Source organism: Myxocyprinus asiaticus, chromosome 2 (genome assembly GCF_019703515.2).
Source record: "Myxocyprinus asiaticus isolate MX2 ecotype Aquarium Trade chromosome 2, UBuf_Myxa_2, whole genome shotgun sequence".
Lineage (NCBI taxonomy): Eukaryota > Metazoa > Chordata > Actinopteri > Cypriniformes > Catostomidae > Myxocyprinus > Myxocyprinus asiaticus.
Window position 1 is genome coordinate 13,868,137 of NC_059345.1, and position 13,664 is coordinate 13,881,800.

General features: G+C 40.7%; 1 protein-coding gene across 1 annotated transcript in view; it reads right to left on the bottom strand.

The window, feature by feature from the left end:
* Nucleotides 1-13,664, bottom strand: part of ccdc149a (coiled-coil domain containing 149a) — a 35,603-nt gene that overhangs the window by 1,138 nt on the left and 20,801 nt on the right. The gene's annotated exons all lie outside the window — the stretch shown is intronic.

Consider the following 13,664-nt stretch of genomic DNA (forward strand, 5'->3'; position numbering starts at 1 on the left):
GCAAAAAGGAAAAAAATCATATACAGGTGCATCTCAATAAATTAGAATGTCGTGGAAAAGTTCATTTATTTCAGTAATTCAACTCAAATTGTGAAACTCGTGTATTAAATAAATTCAATGCACACAGACTGAAGTAGTTTAAGTCTTTGGTTCTTTTAATTGTGATGATTTTGGCTCACATTTAACAAAAACCCACCAATTCACTATCTCAAAAAATTAGAATATTTTGACATGCCAATCAGCTAATCAACTCAAAACACCTGCAAAGGTTTCCTGAGCCTTCAAAATGGTCTCTCAGTTTGGTTCACTAGGCTACACAATCATGGGGAAGACTGCTGATCTGACAGTTGTCCAGAAGACAATCATTGACACCCTTCACAAGGAGGGTAAGCCACAAACATTCATTGCCAAAGAAGCTGGCTGTTCACAGAGTGCTGTATCCAAGCATGTTAACAGAAAGTTGAGTGGAAGGAAAAAGTGTTGAAGAAAAAGATGCACAACCAACCGAGAGAACCGCAGCCTTATGATTGTCCAGCAAAATCGATTCAAGAATTTGGGTGAACTTCACAAGGAATTGACTGAGGCTGGGGTCAAGGCATCAAGAGCCACCACACACAGACATGTCAAGGAATTGGGCTACAGTTGTCGTATTCCTCTTGTTAAGCCACTCCTGAACCACAGACAACGTCAGAGGCGTCTTACCTGGGCTAAGGAGAAGAAGAACTGGACTGTTGCCCAGTGTTCCAAAGTCCTCTTTTCAGATGAGAGCAAGTTTTGTATTTCATTTGGAAACCAAGGTCCTAGAGTCTGGAGGAAGGGTGGAGAAGCTCATAACCCAAGTTGCTTGAAGTCCAGTGTTAAGTTTCCACAGTCTGTGATGATTTGGGGTGCAATGTCATCTGCTGGTGTTGGTCCATTGTGTTTTTTGAAAACCAAAGTCACTGCACCCATTTACCAAGAAATTTTAGAGCACTTCATGCTTCCTTCTGCTGACCAGCTTTTTAAAGATGCTGATTTCATTTTCCAGCAGGATTTGGCACCTGCCCACACTGCCAAAAGCACCAAAAGTTGGTTAAATGACCATGGTGTTGGTGTGCTTGACTGGCCAGCAAACTCACCAGACCTGAACCCCATAGAGAATCTATGGGGTATTGTCAAGAGGAAAATGAGAAACAAGAGACCAAAAAATGCAGATGAGCTGAAGGCCACTGTCAAAGAAACCTGGGCTTCCATACCACCTCAGCAGTGCCACAAACTGATCACCTCCATGCCATGCCGAATTGAGGCAGTAATTAAAGCAAAAGGAGCCCCTACCAAGTATTGAGTACATATACAGTAAATGAACATACTTTCCAGAAGGCCAACAATTCACTAAAAATGTTTTTTTAATTGGTCTTATGATGTATTCTAATTTTTTGAGATAGTGAATTGGTGGGTTTTTGTTAAATGTGAGCCAAAATCATCACAATTAAAAGAACCAAAGACTTAAACTACTTCAGTCTGTGTGCATTGAATTTATTTAATACACGAGTTTCACAATTTGAGTTGAATTACTGAAATAAATGAACTTTTCCACGACATTCTAATTTATTGAGATGCACCTGTATACAAGGGTAACAAAAGGTTTTTGGAAACTCAAGCTACATAAAAAAATTATGCTTTCTCATTGCATTAGATAAAATATCAAACCAAGTGGCATTTATTTTAAAGAAAGACAGCACAAGCACACATTGTAAACAAAACAGTTCACACACACACACACACACACACACACACAAATAAAGAAAAATATATGCTATTCAAAATGAACACAAAAAAGTTTTGGACACTTTCTGGTTGTCAAATTAAGTGGAACATGTCCATTGTTAATGTGATGAACTACACCTGTTGTTACTCTGCTGGGACACCTGTGTGAACTTGAGGGAAATGACTTCATACTGTACATCCACTAAAATTTACCTTGGTACCAGCTGGTTAAAAGTAATAGCAAAAATACAAAGTGAATGTTTGGAAAGTGAATTCTAAAGAAAAGATCTTGCATAATATGCTTTTTGATATCAACTGCATTACTGTAAATAAAAACAGAAAAATTGCTAACCTTAAAATGTGCTTTATGTGGTAACATCTAAGTTAACTGGTTTGAAACAAGTCAAAATATTATTTAACATCACTGAATTCACCTGACAACATTAGGTTACACCAACAAAGCTAAAATTAAGGGTTAGATCAAGGTAACAAATGCAGGTTAGCACTTTTACAGTGTACTTAACAAATACAAAAAATAATAAATTATAAGATTATCAAATAAAATAAGTGTTACAAGACTTAAAGGAATAGTTCATCTAAAAATGAAAATTCTCTCATCATTTACTCACCCTCATGCCATCCCAGATGTGTATGACTTTCTTTCTTCTGCTGAACACAAAGATTTTTAGAAAAATATATCTCAGTTCTGTAGGTCCATACAATGCAAGTGCAGTGTTTCCCCTAGGATTTATTTCAGCGCTGTGCCGCTGTGCACGTGTCCACAAGCCTGCAAGGCCGGACCCATATTTACACACGTCAGTGGAGTAATAGCTTAAAATGACCTTAGAATCATTATAGATGGGTTATTCATGTTTGCCTTGTCATGTGTGTGTTTATTATTTACTGGGAGCTTATGACACTGGAAGTGCTCAGAAAATCGCTTTCACTATTTTTATTAAACATAAACCAATAGAAAATATAAACCTATCTAACAGAACATGCATGTCACCACAGGGCTCCAGACTAACATATGAGAGCGGTGGCACTGGTGCCATAAAGTTCTACAGATGGTGGCACCAGCATCTGATTTGGTAGCAACAGTGGAAAAATAAATATTTTTTGTCCGTAATGTAAAAAAATAAAATAATAAGTAATGATAAAAACTAATACAAATAGTGGCATTATTATATATTTTATATTATTTTGCGCTGAAATGCACATTAGACAGTATAGCACTGATTTTGAAATGATAAGATAAGTAACATCTGTAAAAAGTTTATTTACATTATATATATAGACTTACCTAATTTATACAGGGCTAAATTGAAATATTCTGCATGTGCTCCTACTTATTAAGTACAGTCATCTCTTTGAATTTCTGAAGGCAAACAAAGACAGTTACTTTTTCCTACAATCAATTCTAGAACAGATTTTACACTGAAGAAAAACTCTGGTCCATAATAATTATGAAAAGCTGCCATATTTTCTCCATTAGTGTCCATAGTTTTAAGTGATATTTGTAACTAGATCGCAGGTAGTCACTGATAAAACCAAGCATGGCTCCTTACTATGATAGTAAGTAACTTCAACAAAACTATGGCATTTTTGTTATGAAATAACAGAAACAATACATTTAGAAACTATAAAAACAAAATAGAAACTTTTTGAAACTAAAATAATTGTAACAGAAATTAATTAATTAATAGGACTATATAAATAATATACAAATATTTAGTATGAATATAACACATTGCACATCTGCCAAAATACCATTGTTAACACAGTAAGTGTTACTATAGTAAATCCAAGGTACAATTTTGTTAGGGTGGTGATATGTGGATTGTACAGCCTTATACTTTATGTTCTGGTCAATGTTGTTTATAATGGTGTGCCGTTAAACATGGTTTAAACTCGTTAAATCACCAAGGCAAGAGACACTAAGGGTTTTCCCACAACCAAATGCAAACGAGTTTCACGTCTCGCGCCACGTTTCTTGCAGCGCTGTTTAAAATGGTATGCGCTGCGTGGGTGAGACTAATCTGCGCTCACGCTGCTCTGTTCATTGAGCTGGCTGATAATTGATCTGGGTAGTGGCTAGTGCTGTTACGTTCCGTTTTTCTCATACGAAAAAGAAAACAGACGCATCACGCATAAACAACAGGAGTTGGCAAATTCTGTAGTCGCACCAGCGTGACCTCTAAAAAACTTCTCAATGGTGGGAAAAATTATTGCAAGTTGTGACCATTTAGTTGCAGTCTGGAGCCCTTTATTTCTATTACCTTTGCCAAAGAAGTTATCAGAGTAAAATACTTTCCGCTAGAAGAGGTCTCATGTTGGGTCTCCTGCTTATCTGTTGTGTATGTGTACGCACTCGCGAACAGCCTTTGATGCTATACGATGACGTCACTGCGAACACGTGCGTGTATATGGTGGGTCCATTTCGCTTCATACAGGTGTCCTATTTGACTGCGCGCAGTATAAGCGGGCAACTGACTGATAACTGACTGATGCTGGCAAGTGATACGTTGTGTCATGGATATTAATGAACCATGTGAAATGTCAATAGATAATAGCCACGCTCATAAGTCAGCAGTGGCGCAGCACCGCTCCTGAATGCATATAGGGGAAACACTGAAGTGAATGGTGACCAGAACATTAAAGGTCCAAAAAGCATGTAAAGGCAGCACTAAAATAATCCATATGACTCTAGTAGTTAAATCTATATCTGTAGAAGCGATATGGTGTGGGCAGCCGTGGCACGTGCATTTTAAGTCTAGGCCTTCAGTGCGATTCATGCCATTAAGAAAACACAATGAATTCACAATGTTTCACAATGAATAAGACGCTGCATGCCTATCATACATTGCGTGGCAGTCAACTAATAATACCAATTGACATTTTAAAAACATGTCCACGCACGAAAGCCAGAACCAAGGAGGTCTAATACCAAGAAAAAGCTCTCTAATAATATTTGCAATTTAAATTTTGCTTGCAATAAATTTTGTTTAGTCAGGGTACACTGTTACTTTTCAAAACTTGATCCGACACTGAATGCTCAAGCAGCCTAATTTACACTTAGAAAACTCCTGATGTTGCTATAACAATGCAAAAAGCACTTACCAATTTGCTTGAAGTGAAAATCAGCCCTCCTTTCCTGTTAAATTAATCAATCACACGATCATGCAGAACATCTTAGGTTTTTAAATCCATAAGGATCTCTTTCTCAATGGCAATACCAGCAGTGATGACAGCCGACTCGTCAGCAAGATCTCGCACTCATCGCATTCAAATTACGTACATCACTTAAAGCGTGTCACTTGATTGTCACTCAAGGCCTGCTAGAAGGCCTGGACTGGGACATATCCTAAAGACCACACCCACCAAGAACAAATAAATCAGTCTGATTGGCTGATGAATCTGACTATCTGACTTTAAATGCCCATCCATTTGCAGTGTTGAGGGACTCTGCAGAAATTCTGAAGGCCTGACGGGGTGGAGCTCAGACTCACGCGCTGCTTCGGCTAAGGAGCATGGCTTCAAGCATGCGATTTGTGAAACAGTTGTCACACTTTGCTTGTAAGCATCGAGGAATAAATTCTGATTGGATAAACTTTTTGTATTTTGCTATTCGTTTGTAGATGAATTAGGAGTGGAAAGCAATTGAAAATACAAAAATGTCAATAAGAATGAAAGGATGAAAAAATATGTATTTATTTATTAGGCATGTTACACCAGCAGAGAAGGCTTTGTTTCTTTTGGGTGAGAAACAGATCAATATAAGTCCTTTTTTACTATAAATTTTCCTCCCTGCCCTGTAGGTGGCGATATGCATGAAGAATGCGAGTCACCAAAAACAAAGAAGAAGAATTTGAAAGTGAAAGTGGAGATTTATAGTTAAAAAGGACTTAAATATTGATCTGTCACCCACACAAGATATGGATTTAACCACTGGAGTCATATGGGTTACTTTTATACTTTTGTTTTGGACCTTCAAAGTTCTGACCACCATTCACTTGCATTGTATGGACCAACAAGAGCTGAGATAATCTTCTAAAAATCTTTGTGTTCAGCAGAAGAAAGAAAGTCATACACATCTGGAATGGCATGAGGGTGAGTACATTTTTGAGTTAACATTCCTTTTAATGTGAAGATGTGGAGAATAATCAGATGTAAAAGTAAAAAGCCTCAAATTAATTACTCATAATCCTTACATTTAAACAAAAAGCACACATGGAAGCAAAGCATGTATTTGCAACATTAAATTTAGATTGATACACAAGCAAAAATAAATAAATAAATACTCAAACAAAGCCATCCAGCTGGGAGCAAGAGCATGACGGGTTGAGGCAGCTTAGTTCTGCCTCCCCTCTGCATCATTGGTGCCTATTCTGTTGGATTACTGACCCATATTTGGGAGCATTCAGCTTAAAGGTTAAACACTGCATGCGGCTTATTTGTGGAACAACAGAAAAGCGAAATACCGCTTTACACAGCAGCATCCATATTTATGGGTCTGTCCCGACCACAAAACACACCCCAAAAGTTGGTGAATGTCAGCGAACGAGAATTTGCTAGCATTTGCTAAATGCCATGACATTTAAAAGGGATTGGATGGTCAGCCGGCCTGACCAATGAGAGTGTGCGTGAAGGATTGGCATGATAGAAAGGGAACAGGAAAGGTATCAGCTAATTAATAGCACTTCAGCCGTTTGACGCTACGATTAGCAAATGGAACATTTGGTTACACACAATTACACCCGCTCACCTGCAGGAGGCCGTGGGTTAGTTATTTTGGGTGTTTTTGACTGATGTGGTAGGCCAAAAGAGGAGGGGGGGTGATAGGAAATTGGCTCTCACTCAAACTGATGGCATCTTTACCCCCTGGTGAACATCATAGAGAAGAATATGGTGTTATCCTCAAATGCAAAAAGACTTGACATAACTTGTGTGAAAGTAATGTTGTCCATAAAACGTTACCTGTACACAATGACAACGGGACACAGGCCAGAAAATGTGATTAGATTTGCAACACCCTCAACCAACCAAAAGCACACAGTAAAAATAATGCAGTATGTTACTTTATTAAATAAGTAATTATGTAATATTCTAATGTAAAATTCCATTAAAATGTTTGAAAATTAAATAAAATGTATATTTTATTTAAATATAAATTGTTTAAAGTTTAAAAAATAAATACAAATAATTTATATAATTTAATTTGTAATGCCAATTATGTAGACAATTTAAAGTGTGAAATTACTGTTATGCATATAATTTATCTACACTTAATGAATGAATGCAAATGGATATGACCAAATACATATTCATAACCAACCAAAAAGGTATCCAATCCTACCAAAACACCTAAAATAATAAGTAATAAAATAAGTCAAACTAACCCAGTATATTACTGTATAAAAGTACAAAAGATGTAATTTTGGAACATTATTATGTTCTAAAAATATATTTACAATAATTAAATAAATTTTACATTTAAAATGAATATAAATAACATTTACATATTATTTGATTTAAATAACATATGTAAATTGTACAATAATTAATACAATTAATTAATATAAAATCATAAATATATTACATTTTCATTAAATCTATAAAGTATTAAAAATAAAATAATCAGTCAAATGTAGTTTAATTTTATTTAATTTACAAAGCAGATAATTAAGAGAACAAAGTAACAAAATCCTGCAATAGAATTACTTTTTACTTACATTTCTAAAGGCCCGGGTATACTTCGGTTCCCTTACGATTCAGTTCACTTGATATTGCATCACTAAGCTGACGCTATGGGGAGTGTCTTTCTATACGACCTAGTTGAAACCCTTCTACAATAAAGGCAATTCTAAGATTGGCTATGGTGTTTAAACCCCGCCCTTTTAGCCGCAAAGCTGTCCGGTATAAAAGCGGGCGCGCAAACACCATTCCTCAGAAATTTCTTCTTTCAAGATAGCGATTAATCTCTCGTCTTAGAAGCCCTCTACATTTGTGGCCGTCGAAATACACAAGCCAGCAGATGGAATCTTTGCAAGCTTAGAAAACTCTCTGCTCCCCTGCAGTGTTCCGGCGGACATTCTACACCTCGCCGTTGACACTTCATTGGTGAACGTGTCCTCGCTTCAGCGATACACCTACCCCACGCAGCGCTTTGGCCTGAGTATCCTTTATTGATATCGCTATATATATATACAGGTGCATCTCAATAAATTAGAATGTCGTGGAAAAGTTCATTTATTTCAGTAATTCAACTCAAATTGTGAAACTTGTGTATTAAATAAATTCAATGTACACAGACTGAAGTAGTTTAAGTCTTTGGTTCTTTTAATTGTGATGATTTTGGCTCACATTTAACAAAAACCCACCAATTCACTATCTCAAAAAATTAGAATACATCATAAGACCAATAAATAAAACATTTTTAGTGAATTGTTGGCCTTCTGGAAATTATGTTCATTTACTGTATATGTACTCAATACTTGGTAGGGGCTCCTTTTGCTTTAATTACTGCCTCAATTTGGCGTGGCATGGAGGTGATCAGTTTGTGGCACTGCTGAGGTGGTATGGAAGCCCAGGTTTCTTTGACAGTGGCCTTCAGCTCATCTGCATTTTTTGGTCTCTTGTTTCTCATTTTCCTCTTGACAATACCCCATAGATTCTCTATGGGGTTCAGGTCTGGTGAGTTTGCTGGCCAGTCAAGCACACCAACACCATGGTCATTTAACCAACTTTTGGTGCTTTTGGCAGTGTGGGCAGGTGCCAAATCCTGCTGGAAAATGAAATCAGCATCTTTAAAAAGCTGGTCAGCAGAAGGAAGCATGAAGTGCTCCAAAATTTCTTGGTAAACGGGTGCAGTGACTTTGGTTTTCAAAAAACACAATGGACCAACACCAGCAGATGACACTGCACCCCAAATCATCACAGACTGTGGAAACTTAACACTGGACTTCAAGCAACTTGGGCTATGAGCTTCTCTACCCTTCCTCCAGACTCTAGGACCTTGGTTTCCAATTGAAATACAAAACTTGCTCTCATCTGAAAAGAGGACTTTGGACCACTGGGCAACAGTCCAGTTCTTCTTCTCCTTAGCCCAGGTAAAACGCCAGGTGTGGCATAACAAGAGGAATACGACAACTGTAGCCAAATTCCTTGACACGTCTGTGTGTGGTGGCTCTTGATGCCTTGACCCCAGCCTCAGTCCATTCCTTGTGAAGTTCACCCAAATTTTTGAATCGATTTTGCTTGACAATCCTCATAAGGCTGCGGTTCTCTCGGTTGGTTTTGCATCTTTTTCTTCCACACTTTTTCCTTCCACTCAACTTTCTGTTAACATGCTTGGATACAGTACTCTGTGAACAGCCAGCTTCTTTGGCAATGAATGTTTGTGGCTTACCCTCCTTGTGAAGGGTGTCAATGATTGTCTTCTGGACAACTGTCAGATCAGCAGTCTTCCCCATGATTGTGTAGCCTAGTGAACCAAACTGAGAGACCATTTTGAAGGCTCAGGAAACCTTTGCAGGTGTTTTGAGTTGATTAGCTGATTGGCATGTCACCATATTCTAATTTTTTGAGATAGTGAATTGGTGGGTTTTTGTTAAATGTGAGCCAAAATCATCACAATTAAAAGAACCAAAGACTTAAACTACTTCAGTCTGTGTGCATTGAATTTATTTAATACACGAGTTTCACAATTTGAGTTGAATTACTGAAATAAATGAACTTTTCCACGACATTCTAATTTATTGAGATGCACCTGTATATATATATATATATATATATATACACACACAGTATATAAAAGAGCCGCTTACATGTTTGTGTCTTTTTAAAGATGTCATTCCATAAATCTTTAAATAGACACGAACACGTAAGCGGCTCTTTTATAAACTGTGTGTGCGTGTGTGTGTGTGTGTATGTATATATATATATATATATATATATATATATATATATATACACACACCCACACACACACACACCCACACACACAGTATATAAAAGAGCCGCTTACGTGCTCGTGTCTTTTTAAAGATGTCTTTCCGTAATTGTTCCTTATGCGATCAACATGAGAGCTGCAATCGCTGTTTGGGCCACGCCCATGCAGAGACGGCTCTCATGGAGACAGACTGCCCTCACTGTGAGGGCGTGAGTCTCAAGACGCTTCACTCACGAATCGCCCTTGTTCTGAGGGACGATTCAGCCTCCTGTGTACCTCCACCCGCCTCTTCTGTGACTCCCGAGGGATCACACGAGGAAGCACGGCGGGGCCACAAGGTCGAGCAGGATGAATCTGAGGTGAACCTCGTGCTGGCACATGCCCTGTGAGCCCCTCAATCTCCGTGTACTGTGTCTGTGCCGATACAGTATGTGCATGACGAGCTTCGGCCCTCTGCAAGAGCACACGACCTCGCCACTTTCGGCAGTTCTGATGCTGGGGATGATGTTATGTCTCTCGCTGCATCTGGCGAGTGGTCAATGGAGGACGTCGCCCCTCCTTCCCCCAGTGAGAGCGAGGAGCGTGCATGCGCCACTGACAAGGAGATGCTTTGTGTCATTTCAAGGGTGGTCGAAGAGCTCAATCTCGAGTGGTCTCCTCCAGAAGAACTGGAAAAATCTCACCTTGATGTGTGGTTCCTGCTGTCCGAACGTTGTCATGCGACCGCGTTCCGCAGATCAGCCCCATTCTTCCCGGAAGTTCATAACGAACTGACAAAATACTGGCGTGTGCCCAATTCAGCTTGCTAGCACACCAATTCCACGCTCCTCACTAAAGTGGACCACAGGGAAGACAAAGGTTATACCCAACTACCCCTTGTGGAGGAGGCGGTAGCGGCATATCTCTGCATGGTGAGTAAAATCATGGAAATCATGCCCTGTTTATCCTTTCAAGCCATGTCGACTAATGTCCACACTGGCTGGAAAAGCGTACTTAGCATCGGGCCAAGCTGGTTCAGCACTCCACTTGATGGCAGTGCTCCAAGTTTTCCAAGCCAAGCTCCTCAAGCAAATGGATGAGCAAGGCTACGATCCAGAGATGTTCAAAGAGCTCCACACCGCTACAGACTTAGCGAGCCACTAAAGTCACTGTGCAGGCCATTGGCAAGTCAATGGGCAACTTGGTGGTCTTGGATCGTCACATCTGGCTGACCCTCACGGAAATGCGTGACGTGGAAAAGCCGTTCTCTCTGATGCTCCAGTGTCTCCAGCCGGCCTATTCGGCAGCTCTGAGGATAGGTTTGCTGAGTGCTACGTCTCGACTCAGCAACACTCACAGGCTATGAGACATTTATGCTGAAACGGAGCAGTACTTCATCACAACCAGCTCGCTCCCGTTCTGTCTCAGGCCAGTGCCCGGCAAAAACCCACGCCCACTGCCTCAGCACCGCCAAAAGTCACCGCCAAGCCACGGGTAAAGCCACGCAAGCCGTGGCCCAAACAAAGGCAGCCACCTCAGCGTGAGCCCCACGCTGAATGGAACCCCCACATGCAGTAAAAGCGCTCCTGACGGGCACAGTCTTATGAAGCGGAATTCAGAGCTCGCCATTCCTTCCGGACCTGCCCCGAAGAAGGCTCGATTGGAGACACACAATGCTGTTCCCCTCTTCCCCACTGCTGTTTGTCGGGAAAGGAATATTGTTGTTCAGAACGTTGCTTCTGTGTCTCACATTCAAATAATGAATGCAAAAAAAAAGTACAGCGCTCATTGCACTTGCACAAGACACTCACACTTTTTCAATAAAGTGCCTTTTTCCACTTCAAAGCACACACATTATCACAACCGCTTCCCAATGGTGAGTGGCGCATTATATCATACAATGAACAAACCGAATTGCCCTCTGTCCCGTTACGTGGACATGTGGTGAGCCCTTATAGGCATTTCTTTAGGTTCTTTAACACTCTGAAGGAGGAAGCGGGAGCCGGGTGAACAATCCAACGTGAGTCTTTATTTTACAACACTCTTTCAGTGCAACACACAAATGAATGGCTTTTCAGCCCAAACTCTGTCAATGTTGTGCGTCTCTCTCTCTCTCTCGCCTCTATCCATTCGTTTAACCTCATAATTGGTTTCTCCAACTCGCCGTATGACCTCAAAGGGCCTTGCCACTTGTCGAGTAATTTAAAGCTCGATGTGGGGAGTAATACAAGGACTTTATCTCTTGGTGCAATTAGATGGTTTAGTGTTTTTTTTCTTGCCCTAAGTGACCCGCCATCGGATTACTGGAATGGCATTTCTTGGTGGCTCTTTGGTATTAACAATTGGGTTGTATCCCACTCCGACAGCGTCGTGCATCTCTCTCTCTCTCTCTCCTCTGTCAGTCTGGACACCCTTTTTATCCCCCTCCAGCTCTCACTGAAACACAGAACAGCTGTTAATTTCCCACAGGTGTCAATCCTTACCGTTCTTCTTCTCCCGGCCATGTTCTCCACAGACGTCACTCAGCCACGCCCACATCACCACAGTGCTAAAAACGATGGAACATGGTTATATGATCCAATTTGCACGTCGGTCGCCCATTTCAACGGTGTTCTGTCTTCCATGGTTCCGTCCGAATATGCGCTGGTGTTACGAGCCGAAATACACAATCTTCTCGCAAAGAACACGATAGAGGTTGTTCCAAATTGTCAAGCCCACAAAGGGTTTTACAGCCGCTATTTTCTTATCCCAAAGAAATACCAAAGAAATCAGCCAGTTTTAGATCTGAGACATTTGAATCGCACACTTGCAAAGCGCCCGTTAAAAATTATTACTCAGAAACGGATCTTATCGCATGTCTGGCCACGCGATTGGTTTGCGTCAATAGATCTGAAATATGCGTGCATTCATATAAAAATTGTACCACATCACAGGATGTTTTTGAGATTCGCATTCGAGGGAACTACGTATCAATTCAAAGTCCTGCCCTTCAGACTGTCTGGCTCCTCACACGTTCACAAAGTGCATCGATGCGGTACTCGCCCCTCTGAAACTGAGCGGCATACGCATTTTGAACTACCTCGATGATTGGCTATTACTGGCCCAATTAGAGTCTCTGTTATGCCAGAACAGGGTCTTATTGCTCCAAAATCTGAACAGCCTGGGCTTCAATGTCAACTGGGCCAAGAGTACACTCTCCCCTAGCCAACAAATCTCCTTTTTGGGAGTCTGTCTCGACTCCATGAGTGAGTGTGCGCATCTCACGAGCGAGTGCTTTCAGGCTATTCTCCAGTGTCTGTCTCAGTTCAAACTGGGGAGAGCATTTCCATTGAATCTGTTTCAAAAAGCACTGAGGCTTATGGCGGCAGCACTCCATTAGGTCTTTTACACATGAGATCTCTCCAGTACTGGCTTAAGCACCGTGTGCCACGACATGCCTGGCGCCTGTCATATGCAAAGTCGAAAAGGACAAGGACAAGGAAACGATTCTATTGGTTGCGCCGAAGTGTCCCAATCAGTCCTGGTTTCCAGAAATTATAGAGATTTTGGACGGCCCTCCATGGGAAATACCGCTGAGGAGGGATCTCCTCTATCTAGCGCAAGGCACAATCTGGCATCCCCAGCCCGAGCTGTGGAACCTGCATGTGTGGCCCCTGAACGGAATGCGCTAAACATGCCAGAACTGACTCAGTCATGAACACCATTTTACAGGCTAGAGCACCATCTATAAGATGCCTTTACACACTGAAATTGAATGTGTTCACTAATTGGTACTTTTCACAAGGCAAAGACCCAGTGAACTGCCCCACACCTGAAATTCTTACATTTCTTCAAGAGCGATTGGACGCAGGGCTCACTCCGTCAATGCTTAAAGTTTATGTGGCAACTATAGCTGCATATCACGCACCTGAAGCCGGCATCTCTATAGGCAAACATGATTTAATCATAAAGTTCCTTAGGTGAGCGAGGCGGCTATGTCCCCCTCGCC